Source organism: Paroedura picta, chromosome 2, assembly GCF_049243985.1.
Source record: "Paroedura picta isolate Pp20150507F chromosome 2, Ppicta_v3.0, whole genome shotgun sequence".
NCBI lineage: Eukaryota > Metazoa > Chordata > Lepidosauria > Squamata > Gekkonidae > Paroedura > Paroedura picta.
The window spans coordinates 164,786,194-164,806,915 of record NC_135370.1 but is presented as its reverse complement, the minus strand read 5'-3'; the positions used below and the strand labels follow the sequence as shown (position 1 = coordinate 164,806,915).

General features: G+C 42.9%; 1 protein-coding gene across 9 annotated transcripts in view; it reads left to right on the top strand.

Moving 5' to 3' along the window:
- BCL11B (BCL11 transcription factor B) overlaps nt 1-20,722 on the top strand; it is a 178,816-nt gene that overhangs the window by 137,217 nt on the left and 20,877 nt on the right. The gene's annotated exons all lie outside the window — the stretch shown is intronic.

Genomic DNA, 20,722 nt, shown 5'->3' with positions numbered 1-20,722 from the left:
AAACAGAGGACATGCGAGTTGCAGAGATTCAAAGCTAGGATGTGCCATGTTTATTAAAGCAGGCTCTTTCACATTCAGAAACGTCAGCCACTCTAGGAGAATAGATCCTCAAAGGTCACTGGGAATCATATAGAACACTGCTTTACTTTCACTGTAGCCTCATCAATTATAGAGCAGGGCAAAAGGGTAGATTCACATGAAATGTTTGTGTTAATTAACTTACAGGTAAACCCCCGCCTTTGCTCTCCACAAGGGTTTGTTCTTTGGAAATGCTTTTTGTTAATATACCCCGACGAAGTTGGCACAGTACATATTGATCCACAGTAGCAATATTTCCTTATGATTGCATCCTACTTACAAGGTGACACAGCGGATTTTTTTTTCCTTTTGGTTCACGGGGATTGTTGGGAGAGAGAGAATGCATGCAAGAGGGCAGCATTAATGAACGTAGCATTCAAAAACAGCACGACACAGCATGAAGTCAAGGGAGGGTTGACTGAATTCACAGATAAAACAAAATTGTGAGTGATCCATACAGCTCAGTCTGTGGGACTCATTGCCACAGGGTAGTGGGAGGCTAGGTATTTTTATGCTGGAGACAAAACATCAACAACAACAACAACCAGCACTGACCAAAGAGAGCTTGTTATGTTAAAGAAAAAAGAAACACATCCTACTATGTGTTTGGAGTACAATGTAGAAAAATGTAATTAATTAAAGAAGAGGGTTCTTATAGCACAAGGGTAGTCAAACTGCGGCCCTCCAGATGTCCACGGACTACAATTCCCATGAGCCCTTGCCAGCAAACGCTTATGGGCTTATGGGAATTGTAGTCCGTGGGCATCTGGAGGGCCGCAGTTTGACTACCCCTGTAATATAGCAGGATCGAGAAAGCTGTTGAAGTTCCTGTTTGTTTGTTCAGCTACATTTATCGCCTGTCTTTCTCACGAAGAAGACTCACAGGCGGACTACACTGCATAGAATAGATCATGGCCAAATCTGAAAAGCCATGTGCTAGGACTAGGATCACAGAAATCTGAAACGAGCACAGAATATAAAATATGACACTAAATGCAAATACAATGTGTTTGTTTCATCAGTAGAAAATAATGCAAGGATCATTAAATAAAGAACAACAACAAGATAGTGGGGAGGAAAGAAGTGAGCCCCTTTAATAACCTGTTCAGGTTCACCCATTATTGACAGTGGGGCAGATCGATTAATGGGATTCCTGTTTCAGTCCAACTTATTGCATTTGTGCTTTAATACATTTTCCTAGTGCTGTATAGGCTGCCCCCTCCCCCCCCCAATTTTTAAATAGGCTAAGTTGAACACGCGAATGAATGCAATGAAATAAATGTTCAAAAATGAACCTCGTCACAGCCTCCCTGGCAAGGCACAACTGAGATGAGAAATCTGGGCTGCCTTCTTTTTTTCTTTTTTTTTAAGGTGATAAGCTTTTTGAAACTCCCCCAAGGCATATCTTCATCACCTGCAGGCATGATAATCCTAACTAATATTAGGAAAGTGCCCCAAGGAATATCCATGTTAATTACACACAATTACGGTTAGTGTATAATACAGGTATATATTCATGAATTACTGGAGGTGTAATTCAGCACCCAGTCTGAGCACTTTTCGGAAGTTAGGTAAGACCTGCTTAGAATGAGGCAGTTTCAGTGCATGCGATAGAACTTTACCTATTTCTGCTTTTTGCATTGGAGTGGGGGATTACCTTTGAGCAGGTATCAGAATAAATATACAGGTTCTGATTTGCAGTTGGTGAATCCAGTTTCTCTTGTGGCGGCCATGCGGCCAGGCTCCATGCTTCTAATTCCGAATTCCAAAAGGCAAGCAGATGTGGATTTTTTTTAAGAGCGAGAGAGAGAATGCACACATGGAACGCTTTAACCTCTGACATCCCAATTTAGTCCCTGATTAGAATGAACTCTTCAGATTATCAATCCATCTTTCTCTATACTTGCCTCCTACTCTCCCACCTCACTGGCCAATATTTCAAAATCTTGGTGGTTTTAGGCTCTTCGTCTGGAGATAGCAATCAGTCCCTTTGCAATTGAAGTTTGTCCTGTGCTGAAAACGTAACTGATAAAACCAGTTCTGGAACGTCGGTATTTGCATTAATTTTGGATACTGGAATAGAGTTGGATCCAGCAGATCTGTTGTGCTAGCAGAGGCATTCCCTCCCCGCCCAGTCTTCCCCACGACATCACAAAATGCCTATCCTAATGGAACAGTTCTGTGGGTCCAACCCCTTTTGGACTGTGTTGAAAACGAAACCAAAATGGGCAGCTTGCTCCTGCAGCTTTGTAGCTATAGTTATGGTTGCCAGCTCTGTGTTGGGAAATTCCTAGAGATTTGGGGGGTGGCTCCCTAGGAGAACAGGGACTTCAATGGGGGAAATTTGGAGGGGAGGGGACCTGGGGGAGGGCTTGGGGAGGAGAGGGGCTTCTGTGGGGTATGCCACAGAGTCCACCTTCCAAAACCTGGAAACCACTCATAATCCCAGGGGATCTCCAGCCACCACCTGGAATTTGGCAACCATAGCTGTAGTGCAAATGCCTGTGGTCTGTGTACTTGCCGCAAAAATACACTACTACATAGAATCACCTTCTCAACTTCTCCAGCACAGATTGTGTTGGTGGAAACAAATGGAAGTCATTGGTCTACACAGGCAGATGGAGGCCTGGGTTAGGGGCAAGTGTTGCTTGACGGAGGTTATACCATAAAAGGTAAAGGTATCCCCTGTGCAAGCACCGAGTCATGTCTGACCCTTGGGGTGACGCCCTCTAGCATTTTCATGGCAGACTCAATACAGGGTGGTTTGCCAGTGCCTTCCCCAGTCATTACCGTTTACCCCCCAGCAAGCTGGGGACTCATTTTACCGACCTCGGAAGGATGGAAGGCTGAGTCGACCTTGAGCCGGCTGCTGGGATTGAACTCCCAGCCTCATGGGCAAAGCTTTCAGACGGCTGCATTACCACTCTGCGCCACAAGAGGCTCTTGGGGCTATCCCCCCCCCCCTCAGGCACTCTCTAACACTGGCACCCTACACATGTACACCCTGTGCGTTTTGCGATGTGTGAAGGATGCACCACTGTATTGCTGTTATTAAGCTCCCTTGGCATGTTCATCATACTCATCAATGACTTTGCTTATGAAATGGCACTGAAAAGAAATCAACACCTGGGATTGCCTGAGGTGGAACTGGCAAGAAGGAAAGCCAATGGCTAAATATGAAATAGTAAGATAAGAAGTGCCAGGTGGTAAAGCAGCATTGCTATAACTAAGACCAAGATGAAATTCATTCTCCCGTCCCTGAGAACGGCCAAAAGTATCCTCTCAGTAATACCAGTTATGGATTACTGTTTTGTAGTATGGGTTGTACATTGAGTTTGGAAATTAGCAAGCACCTAGAGAGGCTTTCTTGGTATCTCCCCAATAGGAAGACACTCTTTCTCCCTTTAGATTTGGCCAAAATATGAGCATCTTTAAGAAATATTGTAAAACTTGGGGGGAAATGGGCTAGAATTTGAACTTGGAGGAACACGCTGAGTTGGAATAGACGTAACTAATTTTGAGACCAGTGGCACTAATAAGACCAACAAAGTTTTATTCAAGGTATTATGTTTTGTGTGCATGCACACTTCTTCAGATACAGTGACATTCAGGGGGCGGGGCATTAGGGGGGTTGAGAACCGCTGCTGTAAGCTTAATTGAAAAGAGTTGAAAAGATAATTAAAATAACCTTCTCTCTCTCTATATATATATATATCTATATCCATCCATCCATCCATCCATCCATCCATCCATCCATGTCTAGAAGGAAGGCTTTGCCATCAATGTACATACCCCAAACCAAGTGAAATACCTATCCTTTGAAATGGCGCTTGTTACTAAATTGCAAAATGAGTTAGAACATCACTCTGTTTTTCTGGTGTTGTACAGATAAAAAGATGTATGGAGGATGTTTCTAAGAGACAGGCATTCTGGTGGGTGGACTGTATCTATGAGAAAGAGGTGGAGGAGGGATGGGTAGAGTTAATTACTGATACACCTCTGACTGACAGATCTGCTTTGACTATATATCAATAGATTGATTGAAGTTATCTCTGGCCTGCCAAAGGCTCTGGGGGATCTTACAAGGTTCAATTAAAAACTATTACCAAACAATATCAAAACATAAAATTATCAGCCATAAAATTAATTTTAAAAGCAGCAAAGGAAACCTCAAGTGTCCGGAAGAAGTAATTTTTTAAAGGACCAAAGAAATAATAGCGGTGAGAAAAAGAAAATGAAAGCATTGTCGAATACGTTGCTAGAGTCTAAAAATATGTGCAAACATGAATGATTCTGAAAGATTTTTTAGAAGCCTCAGCACTGCAGAAAGATGTTTAAAAGCGTTGCCGGGTGAATTAAAAGTTAAAAGGCCTTTGCTGAAGCAGGTGCCAAAAAAATTAACAGCCAATGTCAGCCGCCATATATGTCATTGAACAGGTGAAATTATGCGCAAAAACGAAACTTAATTTGAAGGAGTATAGAATTTTGTTCCATCACTGGGTGGGGAAGCTGGTGAGGATGAGCCCATGGGTGCATTGGGAAAGGGATATCAGGCTCCTCCTTGGTTGGATCCTGCTCACCTAAATAATCCGCAGCAGTGCGATCGCGTGCTGGCACTTTGAAACCCTTCATCTGTCCCGTTGCTTGGTTACAGTATCACTTGTCATATATTCCATTAGAAAAAGGGTGGGGGACTTGGGGGGGGGGAGATTGGATGCGCTGTTGAAAATGCAATGAGCCCATTCGATCATATCTAATTCCCATTCATATTATTGTGGACAACCCTACTGTCCGGCTGCCCTCTTGCGAGGCTCAGATTTATATGTTTTAGGCATCAACCAAGATGGGGGCACTGGGCCAGAATTCTCTTTCTCGGCAGCTCCATCATTTATAACCTTCCAGGTTTGATTTTAATGGTTTCCCCGCATCTTGCAAGATGTTTATCTGGGATGCCTTCTATGATGCCACCAAGAGGTGGCAACTGTTATTATTAATTTAATTTATGTACTGCCCTGCCACACAGAATAGTTCCCGCTTATTAACTTTAGCACCTTTTAGTAGCAATACCTCCTAAAACAAAATTGCATGGATGGAGTGGAAGGGAAATGATGTGTTCTCAAAAATGTAGCCAGGTTTGTTCTTTTTTAGACCCATCTCTGATGCCTGGGGTGCTGTTGTTTTGCCTGCAATCAGGTATTCACATTTCTTGTATACCTTTGAGAAATTAAGTGTAGTCCATATACGAGTCCTGCTCTGTTCTCATTCCAACAAGAAAGGCCTCTCGCACTTTAGAATTAGGCAAGCGATCTGTTCAACAGCAGCCATTCCTTATGTTGCCAGTCATGAAAATAAAAGGGTCATTCCCCACAGAAAACCACTGACTTCTCTGCCGAGTTTTTGAAACTGGCCTGCATGGGAACTAGATGTCTTGGGTCAGTGGTAGAATAAAGCCCCATAGCTAAGAGAGCTGTCTCAGTCATCAATTTACCTCTCCCCATGTGTGGTTTATTTTCATATTTTATTTATTTATTTTTTAAATTTCTTCCCCACCCCATCACGAGTATCTCAAGGTGGGTCACAACAAATTTAAAACTCCATTCAATGTCAATTATATTTTAAAGCTGTTTTATATTAAAATCAAAGTGCTGTTTGTACTAATATTGCCCTTCAGATGTTAGTCTGGGAGGGCATGATGCCCATAGCCAACTGCTCAGCTAACTAATACAGATGCCGACAGAGGTGGGGAGGTCTAGCCATCAAATGTTGGCTCTTGTTGGGCCTCAATAACCATTTATGCACTGGAGGTTTCATGCTGGGCTGCAGGCTGGAGTTTAAGTTGTGGCAGGTTGCCCCACCTCTTCCTGCACCCATATTGGGGAGCATTTGGGCTGATGCACCTTATCCTCTCCCTATTTGTGCTCCTGCATGGGAGCTGGGGCAGTGAAGTTCCCAGTGCATAAACGGTCAATCATAGGCCTGGCAGATCATAGGCCTGCCTTTCAACTTCTGTGGAACTATTATAAGGGAGTACTTTGAGATATTACTTTTTCATCTCCAAGCACTCTGAAGCCTAGCTTTATCTTTTATGGTGTGAAGGCAGCAGATATCACTTAAAACCACAGGAAAAGGAATGTTTGGTTCTGGATCAGAAGAAGTGGCGGATCATTGCCAATTCATTCTACATTGAAGGCTGTCCAGAGCATAGAGATTGAAATATGTTTTGTCCCCGCCCTCTTTAAAGTCTCTCTTGCTCTTGTTATATCCTGATGGAGAGATTACTTATTTCCTTGGAAGGTGGGAACATGGCTTTGGATTCTACAAATGAGGTATCTACGGTCTCTGCTGCAGAATGCCCTTCCTCTTCTGCAAAAACTTCCATTTGTGCAAGGGCCCGTTGAAGGCCATAGATCTTATGCAAGTAGACATTTTAGAGGAAGGGGAAGCACGTTGAAAGGCAGAGACTATCTAGTCCTCACAGAACTCATTTTTAGGGTCCGGGCCTGAGGCCTGATCTACACACCCAGTAAATGAGGTGGTAGAATATCTGAATCGCTTCAAACTGCTGATGGAGAGTCATATTTTGGAAAGCTTCCTCCATGTTTAAAACTGCCGACAAATGACGGGTTACCACATCAGAAAGAAAAGTTTTGCTATGATATTTTTTAATTATCGTAATAAGACCTTGTGATAAATATAATCCCTCACCTGCAACCTGAAGTAGTTCATGCTCATCATTGAATTTAGCATTGTGGTCCCCCATTATCACCTTGTTTTGCTGCAGGTATAGGCTAGTGCTGGGTAGGCCAATCCAGTCCAAGGAGTCACTGGCTGATTTGATCACTGGTCACCCCAGTCCTTTCCAGTTGCATCTTTGACCATTTAACAGTGATCTGCAGGCAACAGAGATAAGTTCACCTGAGAAAATGGCTGCTTGGGAAGAAAGAGTCTATAGAACTATGTCGTATTGAAGCCTCTCCCCTCCCCAAAGCCCACCCTTTCCTGACTCCACTTCCGAAATGTCCAGATCTTTCCCAGCTCTGAGCTGACCATCGTATGCATGATGCTCCAGGCTTTTTTTTAGCTGGCAGTATGTTGCAGTGCCCATAGTAAATACGGCAACCTCAACTATTTCACATTTTTGGAATGGAGAATATTTTAAGTAGGCTTTACATTTTCTTTTTGAGGTCAGAAAACAAAACTGTCTGATTTCTGTATTTTTTGGCTTTATTTTTTCCCCACTATCTTTTCTTACTTGGAGAGTGGGGGGTTAGAAATCATATTATTCAGCAAGACCTTTCATTTTACACTGAAAAAGCATGCCGGTTTGGATCTGCCTACTACCCTTGCTTCTCTTGTGCAGAACTTACTTCTGCAATTCCCACTCTAATCAGCCTGAGGATGCATCATAGATTCAGTCCTTGAGTAGGGGATTAATTCCAGTGATTCTGATCTGGCCCTTGGTAAGAATTTAGGATTTGGCTGTATAACTCTTACCAGCTTTGTAAGAGGGGAATGAATGAAACCGTTCTGTAGGAACCATCCCTCCAGATCCACCCCTTCTGCTGACAATAGTATCAGTCCTTCAAGTCCTTTGGACCCAATCTAATATAAATGGAATTTTCACCATGCAAATCGTATTACCTAAACTGCCAATGAAACTAATGGGATTTGGAGTGGTTGGGAAAAAAAATCCGTGCAATGTGATGCACAGTTTGGAATATAAAATTAAGGAAACGAACCGCCTGCTGTATGTGCTCGGTTGTGATTAGTATTGTCATCTGGCCAGCTTTAAACCAGCCTGACCACTTTTTAAAAAGCTTAGCTTCTCTGCTAAGGGACAAGCCATTATATGATTGCATACATTTACATGAATTAACATATGAAGGTGAATCATTGGATCATTCTGGTCTCCTTGGGGAGAAACTTCAGCCCAGTTTGAGCCCAGCAGTTTTGCAGTGCTATGTGCCTTTCAGATCATATCTTTCTCAGGGAGTCCCTAACACCTTGGCAGTGATGCAATAATTCTTCTTACTGGCTGATTTCCTGTACAACGGTGCTTGTCTTGTTTAATTCAAAACTTGGAAGGCAAAGAGAACTGCCCTCTCCACTGTAAGATTCCCCTTCAAGGGCAGACATCGAGAGGAATCTGTATTTTTTCCCAACGGGAGCCAGTTTTGCCATAGAAGGTTGGCAGGAAGCATCAAGAACATGGGGTGCACTTGGATGCGTTTTGACAACTGCTAGATCCAAACTGGCCAAACCTATTTAGATAAAACACTGAGGTTGTTTTTTTTTTGAGGAAGAAGGAGAGAGAATACCTCCAGGCTGCCAACCTGTGTCTGTAGGATGTGTCCTCAACCTGTGGGATGAGGACACTGTAGACAGATGGATTTTGAACTCTGGAAGAAAGCAATGCTAGCAAGCAACCTTTCCGCTATTAACAGTGCTACAGATGGCAGATAGAATACAGCATAAGAAAAATTCCCAAGCCAGCTTGGTGTAGTGGTTAGGAGCCCGGACTTCTAATCTGACGAGCCGGGTTTGATTCCGTTGTCCCCCACATGCAGCCAGCTGGGTGACCTTGGGCTCGCCACAGCACTGGTAAAACGGTTCCAACCAAGCAGTGATATAAGGGATCTCTCAGCCTCACCCACCTCACAGGGTGTCTGTTGTGGGGAGAGGAAAGGCAATTGTAAGCTGCTTTAAGACCCCTTCAGGTAGAGAAAAGCAGCATATAAGAACCAACTCTTCTTCTTCTAAATCATATAAGAACCAACTCTTCTTCTTCTAAATCATGTGGCAACATATAAGCAGAGGGGTGCCGTACAGACGCTGCCTACAAGGGAAAGTATTACCAGGATCTCCCCACTGCTTGGTCAGCTGACAGCAGTCAATGATAGCTATATAAAGCCTACAGTTAATTGTGTGCATCCAACCATCCGTGGACTTCATAGAGGATGACTTCCCAGCTTCTCTCTCTCGCTGCAGACCTCCCAGATTTCTTTCTTGGGAGGGAGCGGTCAGGCGACCCTGAGGAATAATATGGTAGGCAAAGATCCAGTTGGGTGGGCATATTGGTCTGAAGCTGTAGAACAAAGTTTGAGATCAGTGGCACCTTTAAGACCAACAAAGTTTAATTCCAGGTATAAGCTTTTGTGTGCATGCACACTACATCAGACAGCAGGCAAAAGAAAGGGGAAATCTTTGAAGAGCACCACCCCCTTCTCTGCTAATGAATATGTCTTTCTGTCTGAGGAACTGCAAAGTTGGATACATGCCAATTAACTCTCCTGCACCTTGCAGCCAGCATGCCACCTCAATGGCCACAGTTTGGATTCCTGGACCTTTTCATAGCCTATCCACGGTGCCATGATTCCACAGGTGCGCATGGACAACAAGTTCCCCATGGTCCGCTGCAGGAAGCAAAAGATGAACCGTGTCCATAATCTCATCTTCTGGAGGCCAAAGTTTCCTCCATTCCCCATGAGCGGATGAGCTAGTGATGGGAGCATCCCATGAATCATTTATAATACCGTTACATTTTGAGGACAATTCACCCGTTTAGCCTTGCCGTGAGGGTAGAATGAATAATGCCTTTACAAAAGAAAATATTTCTTAAAAAAAAAACTTCAGAAAAGCAAAGAGGGGGGAAGAGCAGGAGGTCAGAACAGAAACAACTGAAATCTGTTGTTCCTCTGTAGGGTTTTTGTGGAGCTGATGATTATTTTTCCCAAAGAAAATAATGTCCTTTTTATTTGCTTTTAACATTTTGCCCTTGGCATCTGTTCCTTCCATTGTGGACTAACCTAGACGGTGTTCTGACAATGGGTTAAAGTGAGCACTTATTGAAAAGTGTTCTGTGTTTAATTACTTCTCCTTCTTCTGGAAGCTGTTTTTTTTCATAATCACATGTTAATTGTGTATTAGCAGGCCTTCCTGATTAGTTGAAAACATAATGAAACCTTTGTAAACAAGGGAAAGAAAGAAGTACAGAGAGAACAAAAACCAAAGCGTGTGAAGGGAAAGCTTGGGGAAAATGTTATGCTCTCAAACTTGGTGCTTATCCGTGTGCTGGAAAAAGTAACATTGATGCTTAGAACAGATAATAGACCTTAGAATATTGGAGGGGGGAGCTTTCCAGACTGTGCCCCTCAAAAGGCAGAAACCCACTCTTGAGATCTCTCCATTGGAATGTCTAGTACAAATGATCTTGTTCCCCAATGACATAATGCTGTGATCACTGCTACACATCATTAAGAGAGAATCAGTGTAGCGTAATTGTTAAGAGATGGACTAGGACTTGGGAGGCATAGATTCGGACATGAAACTCGGTAAGGTCACCTTGGGCCAATTAATCTCTCTTGGCTTACCCTGCCTCACAGAAGAGCAAGTGTTGATTCCCGTTGTACCTTAAAGACGGACAAGATTTCGGATTTTGAGAGTCTAAGTTCCCTTTGTCAGATACAAGAGTTGTTGTCAGGATAAAAAGGAGGACAGGGAAGATGTTTCCCGTGTATGCTTCCCTCCGCTTGTTGGCGGAAGGACGAGAAAAGTATGCAATAGGCAGCTGATGGAGGAGGGGATTCCATACGGGCTACGGATATGACCTTGTGGTGTTATGGTCTCAGGACCAGGGGCACAAAGCCAAATGAGGTAGGGAGAGGAAGCCAAAGCTATGAGACTTAGCATCTTTGGACCTAGTGACTCAGCTAATTTTGAGTTTCCCTTTTTCTTAGATCTTTCATTTTAATAATTGGATCTTCAAAATGTCCATTTAGAGCTCTCTTTGATAAGGTAGACTTCCCCAGGCTTTGCCCTTTTTTTGCTGACGCTCTAGAGAATGATGCTCAAAGAGAGATTATATTCTTGCAACTCTCTCTCTCCCTCTCTCTCTCTCTCTCTCCCTCTTATGTTGTTAGAAAACGGGTGGCTGGGATGCTTAAAATGGGAGCGCTACTGGATGCAAGAGCAAATATCCACTGTAAGCTCTCCAAAGGAAGCCTGCCAAGGCAGTATGTGAACAGCAGCCAAACAAAACACAGGCGCCTTTCCAGTGAAAACCAGCACACTTCTGCAAATAGAGGAAAAATTGACTTTCTGATTTGGAGTGTTTCTACAACTCCAAAGCAATGCTACAAGAATTGTTCTAAAAATAATTTCAGGCCATGCATTCTTCAAGAGTTTGAGATGCTTGCCATTTTCTTTAATCATGCTTCACTTGAGATGATTAATCTATGTAATACTGAAATAAAGTTTAGATTATTTATTTTTTAAAAACCTGCTCAACATATGTTTTTATTGCCCATTAGTGTGGCGACTTTAAAATGTTACATTTCAGGAACAAGGGGTGCCCTTCTTTCTCTCCCTCCACCTTTGGGAAACGCATTGTGGGTAAATTCTGTTTTTTAGGTGCATAATTTGCAATGAAATTTACCTATTTGTGTATCTCATTTTTATCCCGCATTTTCCTCCAGAGAGAACAGAGTTTTTTTTTTTTAATTTAAGGTTTTTTTTAATTTAAGGGTTTTTTCCTCCTCCCTAATTTTCTTGAAATGTTTCTCATTTCAGGCTATAATCCTGAGGGTCAGATCCTTTGAACGTGGGGTTTTAGTGCTGTTGGACAATTATGGAAAGTATTACAGCTTTAATTTTTTCGGCGGGGTAGGAAGGATGCTTACTCAGACTGTTCTTTCCTCTTCGTTGTATGAATATTCTTACACAGAATTCAGCATCTGATGAGAACAGGCAACTGTTGGCATTCTGGCTTTCAAATAATTTCCATAATGATGGAGAATGTCTGGGATTCCAGTTTTTCTCCTTCTATTCCCCAGAATAAATAATGTATGGGTTCTTTTTTTAAACAAATACACTGTTTTGCTAGTTTCAGCTACTATTCATTCAAGGAAGACTTAATAAGAGAGGCTTAGGAATACTGTCCATTTATCTAAAATGAAGGAAAAGAAAAGAGATGCTGAGAGTATTATTTTTCTTCTGAATATAATGTAGTTGGAGAAGACAGCAAAATCCCCCAAGCCTAATTTCTCTCTCTCTCTCTCTCTCTCTCTCTCTCTCTCTCTCTCCCACTCTCTCTGTAGTCAGCATGTTTACTGAAGTTATGTCCAAGTACTTAGCAGAAGGGTTTCAGAAGAGGGCTGTAGGTAACCAGGGTAGACCCCTCTCTTGGAAAATAGGCCTCCTCCATGCATATTATGATAACAAGTGATTTGGAGCTGCAAACTGGTGAACATGGAACTGAAAGTGCTGAAACCATTTCACTCCCATGACGTAACTCCCCACAACATCTCAGCTCAAATGTTTTCAGAGATAAGCTTGTTTCTGGCCAGAACATGGATCAGAGAAAAGCTTCTGGAGAAAGGAGGGCAGGACAGGTGAAGCAGGAAGGGCGGTATATAAATATTTATTTATTTATTTATTTATCATACTTATATACCGCCCTCCCCGGAGGCTCAGGGCGGTATATAATAAATAAAAATGAATAAATAAACATTCTTTCCTGTAGGTTGGTTTATCCCATCAAATCCCCCCCACAAGAACTAATACTGCTCTCAGATGTATTTGTGATCTTTCAAATAGTGTATAGGTTAGAGCAACCCTTTTCAACCTTTTGACCTTGGAGGAGCCCTTGAAATACTTTTTCAAGCTTTGAGGAGCCCCAGAAGTTATGTCAACTGGCCACACCTCCCTGCCATGCCCCCAGAAGTGACACACCACAGGAAGTGACATCACTACTCATGTTAACAGGCAGACTCAAGGAAGCAGTTTTAGGTAGGAGTAGGCATGCAGGCTCCACCCCCTCTTACTTGTAGAAACTATGAGAGATCTCACTCACGCTTTGGAGGTGGGAAGGGGGAGCAATGGCCAGTGGCCAGTTCCCTAGCTTGTGGCCAAGCCCATTAAGGCAGGAGGGGAATGGCTGCGGGCCCCCTCTGGAGCTCCCGTGGGCCCCTGGTTGGGAATCCCTGGGATAAAGTGTTAGACTAGAGTCTTGAAGAGCCAGGTTCAGATCCCCATGGTGCCATGAGGGCTCACTTTGGGTGACCTTGATCCAGTCAGCATCTCTGTCAGTCTAACAGGGATCAAAAGGTGGAGGAGAAAACAATGTTACCTGTTTTGGGTCATCATTGGGTAGGCAAACCCAATGTAAATATCTAAATAGAACTATGACCATATCTAATCTATTTCTGTAGTCTTGAGAAAAGTGGTAAGACGCAGAGTGGTAATGCAGCAGACATGCAGTCTGAAAGCTCTGCCCCATGAGGCTGGGAGTTCAATCCCAGCAGCCGGCTCAAGGTTGACTCAGCCTTCCATCCTTCTGAGGTCGGTAAAACGAGTACCCAGCTTGCTGGGGGGGGGGGTAAACGGTAATGACTGGGGAAGGCACTGGCAAACCACTCTGTATTGAGTCTGCCAAGAAAACGCTAGAGGGCATCACCCCAAGGGTCAGGCATGACTCGGTGCTTGCACAGGGGATACCTTTACCTTTACCTAAAATTTATTAGAACTTAAAAAACTGAGCACAGGCTAGTAAAGTTGTCAGATCCAGTCCCACAGGACAAGATGGTTTAGTGCTGTAAGAACCAGCAAAGTTTAGTGGTAAGATCTTTGATGTGGTGTATCCAGTGGAAGTTTGGCATGGAAGTTTGCTAGGTGACCTTAGGCTAGTCACATACTCTCAGACTAACCTGAGAGGGTTACTGTGAGGATAAAACTGAGAAAGAGAGAATATTTTAACTACTTTGAGTTAGCCCCCACTGGGGAGAAAAAAACGGAGCACAAATGAAGTAAATAGGTAGGCAAAAATGTACTATGCAATCTGAAATTGGTACATGTGGCAATAAGCAGTAATCTGCATCGGGAACAGTCCACAGGGGCTACCTGTAAGCACAAAGAGAAGAATATGTACTATACGAGGCACTATTTAATAAGTACAGCGGGGGAATGTACAAAAAAACCTAAACAAAGCTAAGAATTCAGTGCATTGTTGGATAACGTAATTGGGAGTGTGGGGAAAACATTGGTGTGAGCATTTGTTTCCATTTTGTTCCTAAAAAACAGGAAGAGATTGGACAGGTGATAGAATTTTCTGATAGTGAGAGAACCTTGATTTGGATGGCCCAGCCCAGTCTGCTCTTATCAGATCTTGGAAGCCAAGCAAGGTCAACCCTGAATGGCATTTGAATGGGAGACCACCAAAGAAGTCCAGGGTTGTTACACAGAGGCTGGCAGTGATAAACCACCTCTGACTGTCTCTTGTCTTGAATACTCAATGGTGTCATATTAACTTGACTGAGATTTGATGGCACCACCAAGTTGGTAAAGGAGCTTGCAAACTCTTAGGTTACACCGAACTCTGCATAGGGGGTGGGTGCAAAGGCACAAAAAGATGAGAAACTTCTTTGTTAGCTTTTGGCTAACCTGTACATATGAGCCTTGGTAGACCCTTGAAATATTCGTCCCCCATCTGTGTCCAGCTGTCTGAGGAGAAGAATTGATTCTTATATGCCGCTTTTCTCTACCCGAAGGAGTCTCAAAGCGGCTTACAATTGCTTTCCCTTTCCTCTCCCCACAACAGACACCCTGTGAGGGAGGTGAGGCTGAGAAAGCCCTGCTCAGTCAGAACAGCTTTATCAGAGCTCTGGCGAGCCCAAGGTCACCCAGCTGGTTGCGTATGGGGGAGCAGGGAATCAAACCCGGCTCGCCAGATTAGAAGTCCACACTCCTAACCACAACACCAAGCTGGCTCTTGTGTTACAAACATCAGCAGAACCTGAGTCAATGAAGCCAACATTTCCAGTAGCATCCATGGGCCACATGAATTGATTTTTAAGTGTCATTACAAGTAGAATAGAGCCTCTTGTGGCGCAGAGTGGTAAGGCAGCCGTCTGAAAGCTTTGTCCATAAGGCTGGGAGTTCTATCCCAGCAGCCGGCTCAAGGTTGACTCAGCCTTCCATCCTTCCGAGGTCGGTAAAATGAGTACCCAGCTTGCTGGGGGGTAAACGGTCATGACTGGGGAAGGCACTGGCAAACCACCCCGTATTGAGTCTGCCATGAAAACGCTAGAGGGCATCACCCCAAGGGTCAGACATGACTCGGTGCTTGCACAGGGGATACCTTTACCTTTACTTTACAAGTAGAATAAGAGCCTCTTGTGGCGCAGAGTGGTAATGCAGCAGACATGCAGTCTGAAAGCTCTGCCCATAAGGCTGGGAGTTCGATCCCAGCAGCTGGCTCAAGGTTGACTCAGCCTTCCATCCTTCTGAGTTCGGAAAAATGAGTATCCAGCTTGCTGGGGGGTAAATGGTAATGACCAATGAAGGCACTGGCAAACCACCCCGTATTGAGTCTGCCATGAAAACGCTAGAGGGCGTCACCCCAAGGTTCAGACATGACCCGGGGCTTGCACAGGGGATACCTTTACCTTTACAAGTAGAATAAGGGTTGCAGGCTGAAGAGCTGGGTGAATGGATGGTAAAAGTAAAAGCTTTATAGTCCATGATCCGTTCCATACTATCTCAGCCAGGTTGCAGTAGGCAAAATACAGATTTGGCTGGAATGTAACACACCACACCACTATTGCCATGTGGCCCAGGGGTCTTTGGCTTTGCCTTTGTCAAACAACATACCTCTATATCACACAGCAAACTGCTTTCAAAAAAGATGAGACTATTGGCGGGGGGGGATCCCACTGGGCATGCACAAACTCATGGGTGTGCCTAACTTAGCTTTTTGCAACCTGGTCTTTTAATATATTTTTTTACATTAGATAGCTTTGATGAATAACCTATTCTACTTCAAATGTGAGGACTGCAACCCAATATGTTCATATTAAAGCATTTAATTTGTGTGACATATGCCATGCCTTGTCACAGCAATAGAGATCTGCATCTTTAAACACTGATGCATGGCAATGGAACCAGGTGAGGTCTGGCCCCAGGTGCTGGCTGTTGCATGCGTTACTGAGCAATTTTAAGGTACGAATATTGGGTTAGGTTGAAGAACAGAGGGAAAATAGGCCTTTCCTTTTTATTCATGTATTTGGGTGGATTTTAATGTCAACAACAAAATATGGAGCGACTCGATAGGACATCAGATGTATCCACATCAGTGAACTGCATTCCATGACCCAGATCTCCTTTATCTTCTGGGAGCCAACCTATCACCACGGAAAGATAGAAAGGCCCTAATGGTTGAGAATGCATAAATGGTTTATTATTTTATGAAATGGTTATATACTGCAAGGGATTTGCTAGACATTTAACAAAACTCAGAAGAGAAACTGCCCACTGACTATAAAAGGGACCACGACTACTTAGTGTTTACATGGTATCTTTAAAGGGGGTGACAGTCTTCATTGCGTCGATCTTCACAACAACTTTAAAGTAGATGTCTTTGGCTCAAACAACACATTGCAGACCACCTTTGTGTGAAGTTAGCCTGATGCCTACTTCTAAGGTGTCATCAGAGACAGACAGTCAGTCAGTAGAAAGGCAGGGTGGAGGTGCTGCCATTGACTGCTCACCCCCCAGATAAAACCATCCAATCCATTGTCTGTAAGATAAACATGTGCCTGGCTCTTGTTAGTGCAGTTGCACCTGTTCATATATTAGTTCCTACAGCCGTCTGTATGCGCCAGGTCACTTGGTGTGGAAGATTTTTACAACATCTGAATGGGACCAGTGGCTTGCCTAAGGCAATGATATGACACCATGACAGAAGCTGGACTTCAACATGGTATTGATTCAAACCCAAATCTGTCATGCAGCCCATGCTGGCTGCAGGCCTAAGCATACTGGCTTGGATGCAAGTTCCAATGAAATCTGTAGTGGTTACTTGAGTATCATTGAAGTGCCAGTAACATGCCAGTATTGTTGAAAGTGGAAGACATACTAATTGTGGCCCGATCTCCTCCATACTGGGTTTTCTGCATTATAAATGTAAAGTAGTAGATTGGGTACCTTCTGGGTTACGGAGTAATAGAGATCATCATTCTTTTATGCAAGTGTGAGCATGATAAACCTCCGTGTGCGTGGATTATTTTGCTATACACATATATTCACACTTTGGTATTTTGTGCTAATTTGTAGCATCTTGTGGTTCATTATTTGCAGTCACTAATGCAGATTAGAATATTCACAAGCATCAAAAGGGTGGACTCATCTAACAATCTTGTTTGTGATTATTATGTCAGCGTCGTTAAGGAACAGTTAATCCATATTAAGTGATCTGGAATATGCCATTTTAGGTTAGCGTGCAAACACATTCTGTAGTGACGTATCATGGGGCTGGAGGGGGGCACAGGGAGAATCACTTGGAGATTTACACCATGCTCCCAACTGACCAAGGACGTGGCTAAACCCATTTAAACCATCAGGGTCCTCGTTGGGTATCCTACAACGCAGGAAAAAGAAAGGCTAATAATCTTTACTGAAGGCTTTGACTTTAATTACAGCAGTTTGATATAGCCGGGGGGGGGGGGGAGTCCTGTAGGAAGGTTTTTATTCTGAGACATCTGTAGGTTGGCAGCTGTGGCAGTCATGTCAGATAACAGAATCGGCAAAGCCAAGAACCTCCGTGTTTTTGTTAGTGACAGTGTTGTGAATATTGGTTACGCTGCACTGTGACAGCATTTCCCCCTCCCCCTTCTTTGCATATGTTTTTGGTGTGCGCACACATGCACATATGGAACAGAAAGGGGGGGGGGAGCTATCTTGCATTTCGATTCCGGGACCTCCTTCACATTGTGTGTATCATCAGCATCCTAAGCAGAATGATTTTGCTAATTATATCAGGGGGTCTACTTTAAATACGAGAACCGCTGCAACTTTGAAACTGTAACGTTTTGACGGGCAAGAATGACCAGGCTTCTTCTTCTTCTTTCTCTCTCCCCCTCTCTCCATCCCCCCTCTTCCCCCCCCCCCATTTCACAGAGAGCTAGTTGAAGGAAGCTTGGCTTTGTGGCAGAGTGAAAGCTCTGCAGAAGTGCCGCAGGTTTTTTCATATGGAAATGTGAAATAATGGGGTGATTAAATAGAGCTGTATATTAAAGTACATCTGACATTAGAATTAGCATAATGTGCTCTAGCCCTAGGCTGAGTACTTTATTTGCCATCTGCGTCGGACCAAAATCCCCCGGGGAAGCGCTAAAATATTCTGAATAAACTCAGCCCGAGTTCTTATTGAGAGTAAAATACCATTTGTGGCACGTCGTATTGATTCGTCTTAATTGCGGTGCAGAAAAGAACATTCAGTCGCCGATGACTTTTGTACTCTGTGACAAGTCGGCTGGAGTTATTCTAACACTGCAGTTGGTTAACCTGAGCAGGCTGTGGTGCTCGGAGAAAGAGGAAAAACCTTATCTTCAGCCACATAAAGTACAACATCTTCCCAGTGCTGTATTTCCTTGTTTGGGGAGGGGGCAGTAATGTGGACACGGGACATTTTTTGGGGGAGAAAAAAACAGCAGCAGCACATTCTTTGTTCCAAATAAAAGAGGAGATTGGCCCACAGTCTTTCAGACTGTTAATTTAGATCATATGTTTATGAATATTCTTCTGCCTATAATTGATCGGTGGGGATCAAAATCAGTGTAACTTGTTTCTGAGAATCCACCACTATACACTTGCTCATTCAAGGGATTTATTTTATAAATACCTAAGACACTCCAGTATTTAAAGAATAAACAGGGCTAGGATGTTTTAATGGTAGGACTAACTCCCCTTCAAATAAGTTGATTAAAATCTTGCTGCTAACATACGTTTTTGTTTTAAAAACGCGGCATTTATTCTAAAAGGTGGGGGAGGGAAAAGTCTGATCTCCTCAATCCTGAGCAAATTCTCAAGATCCAATTTTTTAACCTGTAATTTCCTATCATTGCACACGATTTACATATTCAAACATTCCCGACGAACCTTAGCCTAGCATGTTTTTATTACAAATTCAGATCAAGGGAATAACCTTTAACTTCAGAAACAAATGAGACAAATTTACAAGTGCATGTCTGCTGTTTTCCTGTGTTTTATAAATCCCAGTGGACCTGAACACTTTTGCTATAACGCCACTCCGAACAATATACATATATTACTGCTTGTTTGTAGTGCTTCTATAATGAGTCCCCTTTGTATTAGATAACCTATATAATTCAGCATCCAGGCTCTCCATAATGTCAATTATCTCCTCATAGCTAAATGTACATTCCATTAAAACAAGATTTACAGTCTTTACAATACTTCTTCAGCTTCAACGTAGAGATTTCATGGATTTCAAGAAGCAGGGATGGTGTTTGTTAAAAGAAATAATGAATTAAAATAAACAAAAACCACTCTCTCCGTTTACTAACTGGGAATAGATAGCTAATATCCCCCCCCCCCGAGTATGTTCTGTTAAAATAAACACGTGCACAAAAGCCAAGGAGAAAAACCTGCTTTATGCTACCTTTTATAGGTTTTTTAAAAATGTAAATGGACATTGCATTCCCCCCCCCCCATTCCATGATTCAAAACATTTCCCCTTAATATTCCTCCCTTCCTTCACTTTCTCCTCTAACTATAGAAACCTGGAAGTGTGGTTCAATTCTGCAAGATCAAAATCTCAGGAATAAACTGCTTGGACAAAAAAAGGGTAGAGGGAAGAGAAGAAAAACAGAAGGGGGGAAAAATCTTTTTTGCCAGCTTTCAAACAAACTCCTGTATAGGAGCTGGATTTTAAAGGCAAGCTGCTGGCTTATTTCATATAGCGTAGCAAAGACTGACATTATTTCGAATGCATTTGAATGCCCTATGCAAAGAAGAAGCCTGAAACGTCCTTGAGAAGTGTGGCGTTCCATCTCAAAGGTATAAATGTGGTTCTGTGTATAAAACCACCATACCAAAGGTGCACTACAGCTTATGGTCTTTTCATTTCACTAATGGGCACCTCTTTTTCCACCTCATATTAAGGTACTTATTTTTTTTTAAACTGACCTGATTATTCTTCCTGCTTTATAGGGCCTATCTATTTATCTGTCTTCTGTTGGTTGAGAACGGCACCTTTCATCACCATCAACCTATGTGGGAATTAATTATATGGATCTGGTCACAATTATTAGATAGCAAAAGAATCACTAGAAAGTTAGCTCATTGTTTTATTACATGTTGGCTTTCCCTGCTCCTCTGAATCTTTCTCTCTCTCAGAATAAGGTTGAATTTGGCAATTAAAATGGATTAGAGGGATCTATGAAGATGAAATGGAATTCATAGTTTCCTCCTCTTGAAAGGATATGGGGAATGTAGTTGCATTTCCAAACTTGCTCAACATTTTTAAATGTCTCAGTATTCAGGGTTCTCAAAAACGCAAGTCCTCCTTTTACAGTTTGGTAAATGGGGCAGCTAGAATTGCAGGCCTCGAATTGTAACTCTACTAGGATCTCTTCCCCTTCAAAGTCACATAGGTTCATCTGTAGGGTTCATAAGTGATGACAAGGACAGAGAGGATAATTTGGTATGGTTAGCCAGTCTTTGTTGTCCTTATTCTTACTCACTGTCCTAACCAGGACTGAAGTAACAGTACAGTGGCCATCCAAATGCCCAACTCAGACTAAGAAATAACAGAATTGTGTTCCCATACCTTTATTTTTCAACACCGCAG